Raw genomic sequence first — 7698 nt, 5'->3', positions numbered from 1 at the left:
AAGGTGAGAGACAGATTAGGAAGTATGGCTAGACATGGAGAGGGGGGAGGGAGATAGAGGACTGAGAGGGATGGAGAGAGAGGGAGAGAGAGAGAAAGATGCAGGTTATAATGAGGATAGAGCCAGGAGAAAGAAAGAAAGAAAGAAAGAAAGAAAGAAAGAAAGAAAGAAAGAAAGAAAGAAAGAAAGAAAGAAAGAAAGAAAGAAAGGAAGGAAGGAAGGAAGGAAGGAAGGAAGGAAGGAAGGAAGGAAGNGAAAGAAAGAAAGGAAGGAAGGAAGGAAGGAAGGAAGGAAGGAAGGAAGGAAGGAAGGAAGGAAGGAAGGAAGGGTGACACAAATAGAGAAAGAAAGTAAAAGAGAGAGAAGATGTCAGGAAAAGAGAAAGAACAGGGAAAGACAAGGATGAAGAGGAAGAGAGGCATGAGTAATGATGATTGAGGAAGAGAGACAGAGAAATAGAAAAAGAAAAGGGAGAGGGATGGAGAGAGGGAGATATAGAAAGGGGGAAAATAGAATAAGCTGGAGAAGTTTAGAGGAGAGAGAGCCTAAAGGATGTGGAGAATGGTATAGATAAAGGAGAGGAGATGAAAGAGATAGGTGAAGAGAAGATGAGGAAAGATAGAGGGAAGGGAGTGCAAAAGAGAGACAGATGAACTGACAGAATTTGAGACAGAGAGAAATAGAAGACTGAGAAAACATTGAGAGGGATAAAGAGAGACAGCTGAGCAGGAGATAAAAGTAGAGTAGAGATGAAAGGGGGAAAAGAGGGGAAAGAGGTTGTGAGAGAGAAAGGCAGATTGAAGGATTGAGTGTTAAAAGAGAGGGGAGGGGAGGGGAGACACACTGATAGAAAAGTCTGGAGAGAGATGGAGAGGTTTAGAGGGAGGGGGAGATAGAGGATAGAAAGGGATAGAGGGATAGAGACAATGAGAGACTGGGTCAGCAAGAGACAGAAAAGATAGTGAGGAGACAGATGGGGAAAGGAGGGAGAGAAAGGGAGAGACAAAGAGAGTGAGAGTGAGAGAGACAGAGAAGGAATAGAGTGGAAGGAAGAAATTCACAGAAATAGGATAGTAGAAGTAAGGAAGAAAGGGAGGAGATCTAGACAGGAGAGAAATAAGAGTGAGACTGAGAAAAATTTTGAGAGGGTTAAAGAGACAGGGTGCTGATGCAGTCTGTCATTGTCTCTTTCCCTCTATCCCTTTCTATCCTCTACTCCCCCTCCCTCTAAACCTCTCCATCTCTCTCCAGAGTGTTAGAGCTAGGGTGGAGATGACAGGGGAAATGGAGCAGAAAGAGAGAGGGGGCTGGCATGGGTTTTGAGGAGAGAGATGAAAATTAGACAGAGAAATATTCAGATGGAAGAGAGGAAAGGGAGAGATAGACATGGAAGCATGGAGAGAGATGGAGAGGGCAAGAAGAGGGAAATAGAGGACTGAAGGGGATGAAGAGATGTTGAGATAGAGAAAACAAGAGACAAAGAGGGTATGTAGGGTGGAGGGAGCTGGGGGAAGGCGAAAGAAAGAGAGAGGGTGACAAAGGTAGTGATGGAAAGAAAAGACAGAGAGGATGGCAGAGAAAGAGGGGAAAAGGAAAGGCAAGGATAGAGAGGGAGAAAGACCTGGGAAATGGTAATGGAAGAAGAGAGACAGAAATAGAAAAGTGAAAGTGAGCAGGAAGAGGAGAGGAAGATAGAGATAAGAGAGACATGGAATAGGCTACCGGTCTATATAGGGGTGGATAAGAGAAAAACAGAGGGTGTAGAGAATAAGACTCTAATGAATAAAAAAGAGAGATAGAAATGTGTGAGGGAGGGGGGAGTAGGAAAAGGAGTGGGGAGAGAGAGAGAAAGAGAGAGGAATTGAGAGACAGAAACAGAAAGAGATAAATGGAAGAGCAAGACTGAAAACAGTTTTTGAGGGGGACAATATTGAGAACTTGAGTGAAGATGAAAGGTGGAGGAAGAATAAATAAAAATAAAAGAAGGCAGGAGAGATAAGGGATGAGAGATGTATACACAGGAGAGAGATGGGATAGGCTGGACAAATATAGAGAAGCAGAGAGGAGACAAAATAAAGATGTAGAGAATGTAACATGAATGAGAGTAAAAAAGATAGGCAAAGAATAAGGAGACAGTCAGAGGTAAGGGGGAGAGACAGGAATTGAGCGAGAAACACAGATGTAAAGAATGTGACCGATAAAAATGAGAGTGAAAAAAGAAGGCAAAGAAGATGGAGACAGAAAGAGGTAAGGAAGAAAGAAAGACAGAAAGGAAATGAGAGAAAAACAGAGAGACAAATAGAAGAGAGAGACTGAGAAGGATAAAAAGAGCAGAAGAGGAGATACAGCTAGAGAAATAGAAAGAGAGAGGGGGAGAGACAGAGACAGACGGACAGATGTGATGGAGGAATAGAGGAAGAGAGACAAACAAATTAAAAAGTGGAAGAGAGAGGTAAGGGAAGAGGGACATGTAGAGAGGAGAGGAAATAAAGAGAGAAAGATAGACAGCTTACGGGGAGAGACAGACAGAAAGGAACAGAGAGACAAGTAGAAGAGGGAGACTGCAAAAGGGACTGAGTGGGATCAAAAGACATAGCAGAATAGGAGATAGAGGTAGAGAAATGGAGAGGGAAGTGAAAAAAGAGCGAGAGAAGTGACAGAGAAATGGAGGAATGAATAAAGAAATAGAAAAGAAGAAGGAAGAGTTAAGGAATGGGGGACATAAGGTCAGGAGAGAGATGGAATAGGCTGGAGAAGTGTATAGAGGAGTGGTAAGAGAAACGGAAAGATGTAGAGAATGTGGCAGTTAAGTGAGAGTGAAAAAGAATGGCAGAAAGACATCAATAGAGCTAAGGGAGAGAAACAGGTATAAAGGAATTGAGAGAGAAACAGAGACATATAGAAAAGAGAGACTGGGAAAAGAATTGAGAAGGATTAAAAGAGACAGTAGAACAGGAAAAAGAGCTAGTGAAATGGTCAGAGGGACAGACAGACAGAAACAGACTCAGACACAGACATAGAGAGAGGGGGACAGAGTGAGGAAAGTGATGGAGGAAGAGAGACAGAAACAGAAAAGTGGAAGGATGAGGTAATGGATTGGGGGCATATAGACAGGAGAGAGAAAGAATAGGATGGAGATGTATAGAGAAGCAGAGGAGAGAAAGATACAATTTTAGAGAATGTGATAGATGAAATTGAGAGAGAAAAACAGGCAGAGGTGTTGGAGATAGATGGACAGAGATAAGGAAGAGAGGGATAGAAAGGAAATGGCAGACAAGAGAGAGGGTTGGGGAGAAAATAGAAGAGGGAGCCTGAGAAAAGGATTGAGTGGGATCAAAAGACACAGCAGAACAGGAGATAGAGCTAGAGAAATGGAGAGGGGGAGGCAGAGAGGTGCTAGAGGAATAGAAGAAGGAGAAAGAAATAGAATAGAAGAAAGGAGAGGTATGGGATGAGAGGCATATAGACAGGATAGAGAAACAATAGACTGTGAAGTATAGAGAAGCAGAGGAAGGAGAAAAATAAAGATGCTGAAAATGTGACAGATAAAAGTGAGAGTGAAAAAGAAACCGTAAAAAGAGACAGATAGAGCTAAGGGAGAGAGAGAAAGGAATTTAGAGAGAAACAGAGAGAGATGGAAACGGGAGACTGAGAAAAAAATTGACTGGGACAAAAAGAGACAACAGAACAGGAGGGGAGGTGCTGATGGAGGAATGGAGGAAGAGAGACAGAACAGAAAAGTGAAAGAGGTAAGGGCTGTGGGGCATATAGAAAGGAGAGCCAATAGGCTTGAGAAGTATAGAGAAGCAGAGGAGAGAGAAAAATACAGATGTGGAGAATGTGACCGATTAAAGTGAGAGTGGAAAAGAAAGAGAGCTAAGTGAGAGAGACAGGCAGAAAGGACTTGAGAAAGAAATAAGGAGAGACAGAGAAGGGGGGGGCTGAGAAAAGGATTGAGAGGGATAAAAAGAGAGAACACAACAGGAAATGGAGCTAGAGAAATGCTGAGTGACAGAGAGATAGACAGAGAGACAGAAAGAAACAGAGAGACCGGGAGAGAGGTGATGGAGAAATGGAGCAAGAATATAGAAATATTAAATAATAAGGAAGAAGTCAAGAATGAAGTACATATAGACAGGAGAGAGAAAGAAATAGGACGGAGAAGTGTGGAGAAGAGGAGAGAGAAAAACAAAGATGTAGAAAATTTGACAGATGAAAGTGAGAGTGAAAAACACAGAAAAGAGACAGCGCTAAAAGAGAGACAGACAGAAAAGAATTGAGAGAGAAACAAAGAGACAAACAGAAGAGGGAGTCTAAGGAAAGGATTGAGAAGGGAAAAAAGAGAGCAGAACAGGATATATGGCTAGAAAAAGGGAAAGAAAGAGATGGACAGACAGAGAGAGAGGGCCAGAGAGAGAGGTGATGGAGGAATGGAGGAATAGCAAGAGAGAAACCAGGTGATAGAAGTAAGAGATAAGAGAAAATGGACATAGAGACGGGAGAGAGATTGAATAGGCTGGAGAAATATAGAGAAGGAGAGGAAAGAGAAAAGTAAAGATATAAAGAATGTGGCAGATAAAAGTGAGAGTGAAAAAGAAAGGCAGGGAAGATGGAGAAAGACAGAGCTAATGGAGAGAGACAGGCATAAAGTAGTTTAGAGAGAAACAGACAAACAGAAGAGAGAGGCTGAAAAAGGTATTGATAGGAATAGAAGGAGACAGCACAAAAGGGGAGAGAGAGAGAGAGAGAGAGAGAGAGAGAGAGAGAGAGAGAGAGAAAGAGAGAGGAAAACAGAAAAGTAGAAGGGGGAGGCAAGGTCTGAGGGGCATATAGACAGGAGAGAGCTCTAGAATAGACTGTAGAAGTTTAGAGAAGCTGAGGAGAGAGAAAAATAATGATGTAGAGAATGTGACAGAGAGGGATAAAGGCAGAGAAGAAAGAGATAGAAAGGAATTGAGAGAGGAACCAAAAGACACAAAAAGAAGAGGGAGACTGAGAAAGGGATTGAGTGGGATCAAAAGACCCAGCAGAACAGGAAATAGAGCTAGAGAAATGGAGTGTGGGAGAAAGAGAAAAAGACAGAGATAGAGAGGTAATGGAGGAAGAAGAAAAAGAAAAGAAGGGAGAGGTATGGGATGAGGAACATATGGGCAGGAGAGAGATGAAATAGACTGGAGGAGTATAGAGAAGGAGAGGAGAGAGAAATGTAAAGATGTAGAAATTGTGGGAGTTAAAAGTGAAAGTGAAAAAGAATGGCAGAAGAGAAAGATGTAAAGAAATTGAGAGAGAAACAGAGAGAGACAAATAGAAGAAGGAGGCTGAAAAAAAGATTACAAGGGATGAATAGAGTCATCAGAATGGTAGGGAGAGAGAGAGAGAGAGAATGAGAGGGGGGGGTGATGGAGGAATGGAGGAAGAGAGAAAAGCAGAAAAGTGGAAAGGAGAGGTAAGGGATGAGGGGCATATAGACAGGAGAGAGCTTGAATAGGCTTCAGAAGTATAGAGAAGCAGAGGAGAGAGAAATATAAAGATGTAGAGAATGTGACAGATAAAAGAGTGAAAAAGAAAGGCAGAGAAGATGGAGAAAGATTGACAGGACTAAGGGAGAGAGTCAGGAAGGAATTGAGAGAGAAACAGACCAATAGAAAAGAGACTGGTAAAGAGATTGAGAAGGATTAAAAGAGACAGTAGAACAGGATAAAAAACTAGAGAAATGAAGAGTGAGAAACAGACAGTCATTCATTCAGAGAGAGAAAGAGAGAGACAGACAGACAGAGAGAGAGAGAGACAGAGAGAGATACAGAGACCGAGAGACCGAGAGACAGAGAGAAGGAATGGAGGAAGAGAGACAGAAACCAAAAACTGGAAGGGAGAAGTAAGGGATTAGGGACATACAGACAGAAGAGAGAAAGAATAAAGCTGGAGACCTAAAGAAAAGCAGAGGAAAGAGAAAAATGAAGAAGTGAAGAATGTGACAGAAAAAAGTGAGAATGAAAGAAAGACGGGGACGATGGAGAAAGACAGAGCTAAGGGAGAGAGACAGGCGTGAAGGCGTTTACAGAGAAATAGAGACAAATGGCAGAGGGAGACTGAGGAAAGGATTGAGGATAAAACGAGAGAAGAACAGGAGAGAGAACTGGAGAAATGGAGACTGAAACAGAGAAGAGATGGAGGAAGAGATAGAAATAAAAAAGTGCTAGGGAAAGGTAAGGGATGAGGGCTATATATGGATAAGGAGAGAGAGAGAGACAGACAGACAGACAGACAGAGAGAATAGGCAGAAGAAGTATAGAGAAGCAGAGGAGAAAGAAAAATAAAGATGTAGAGACTGTGACAGATAAAAGTGAGAGTGAAAAAGGAAGGCAGAGATCACAGAGACAAATAGAGCTAAGGGAGAGAGAAAGAAAGTGTTGAGAGAGAAAGAGAAGGACAAATAGAAGAGGGTGAATGAGAAAAAGTTGAGAGGGAAAATAGAGGCAGCAGAAAAGGAAATAGAACTTGAGCAAATAATGGGGAGGAAGGAAGATAGAGACAGAGACAGAGAAAGAATGAGAATGGGGGATAGCAAGCAAGGATAGGTGGAGATAGGAGGAAAAGAAAAGAAAGAGTGAGCCAAAAAAACTTGAAATGGAGAGAAAAAGAAAGGGAAAATAGAGAAGTAGTGAGAAATGGAGAAGGAGTGATAGATGGAGAGATCCACAGAAACAGAGAGAGAGAGAGAGAGAGAGACAAGGATGGAGAGGGAGAGAGAAAAACAGAAAGGATTGAGAGGGGTAGACACGGAGGCAGGAGAGAGAGAGAGAGAGAGAGAGAGAGAGAGAGAGAGAGAGAGAGAGAAGATGACAGATGGAGGCAAAAAAGGAAAAGACAATGGCAGGGAGAGAGAGAAAAGGATGGACAGGGAATGGTGATGTTAAAAGAAAGAGAGAAATAGGAAAGCAGAAGCGAGAAGTAAGTAGAGAGGGAGATAAAGACGGGAGAGAAATAGAATAGGCTGGAGAGTTATAGAAAGGTAAAGGAGAAAGAGTCATAAGGATGCAGAGAATGAGAGAGCTAAAGGAGAGGGGACGAAAGGCATAGAGAGAGAGAATGGAGAAAAATAGAGGGAAGGGCGAAAGAGAGAGCAAGAGAGACAGAAGAAAGGGAAGGTGACAAAAGGGAGACAGAAAGCAAGAGAAAGAAAAGATGGCAGGGAGAGACAGAGGAGAGAAAGGCATGAAAAGAGAGGGAGGCAGAGGCAGATGGAGGAAGAGAAACAGAAATAGAAAAATAGGAAGAAGAGGTAAGGGAAGAGGGAGATATAAGACAGGAGAGAAATCAAATAGAATGGAGAGTTATAGAAAAGCAGAGAGAGATCCAGGAAGGGTATAAGACAGATAAAAGAGAGAATGAAAAAGAGGAAGCAAAGATGAAGACAGAGCTGAAGTAGAGGGACAGATGGAGAGAAAGGAATCGAGAGATAGAGAAGATAGAAGAGAGAGAGGAAGCATCAGGAGAGTAGGAGAGAGTAAGAGGTAGGGTGCAGATGAAAGGGGTGATGAGAGTAGGGATGGAGTCTTAGGGGAGATGAAACTTAGAGGGAGATGAAGAGAGAGGGAAGGATTGAGAGGGAAATGGAATGATAAACAAGGGAAGTATAGAGAGAGTTTGGAGAGGGCAAAGAATAGTTGAAGATAGAGGACTGAGAATGATTGAGAC

At 42.4% G+C, this 7698-nt stretch overlaps 1 pseudogene; it reads left to right on the top strand.

The window, feature by feature from the left end:
• The first annotated feature begins 4658 nt into the window (after positions 1 to 4658).
• On the top strand, positions 4659 to 6855 carry LOC123256238 (annotated as a pseudogene).
• The last annotated feature ends 843 nt before the right edge of the window (positions 6856 to 7698 follow it).

Source organism: Gracilinanus agilis, unplaced genomic scaffold, assembly GCF_016433145.1.
Source record: "Gracilinanus agilis isolate LMUSP501 unplaced genomic scaffold, AgileGrace unplaced_scaffold57273, whole genome shotgun sequence".
Lineage (NCBI taxonomy): Eukaryota > Metazoa > Chordata > Mammalia > Didelphimorphia > Didelphidae > Gracilinanus > Gracilinanus agilis.
The sequence above is the reverse complement of the archived record's forward strand: the minus strand, read 5'-3'. Positions and strand labels throughout refer to the sequence as shown.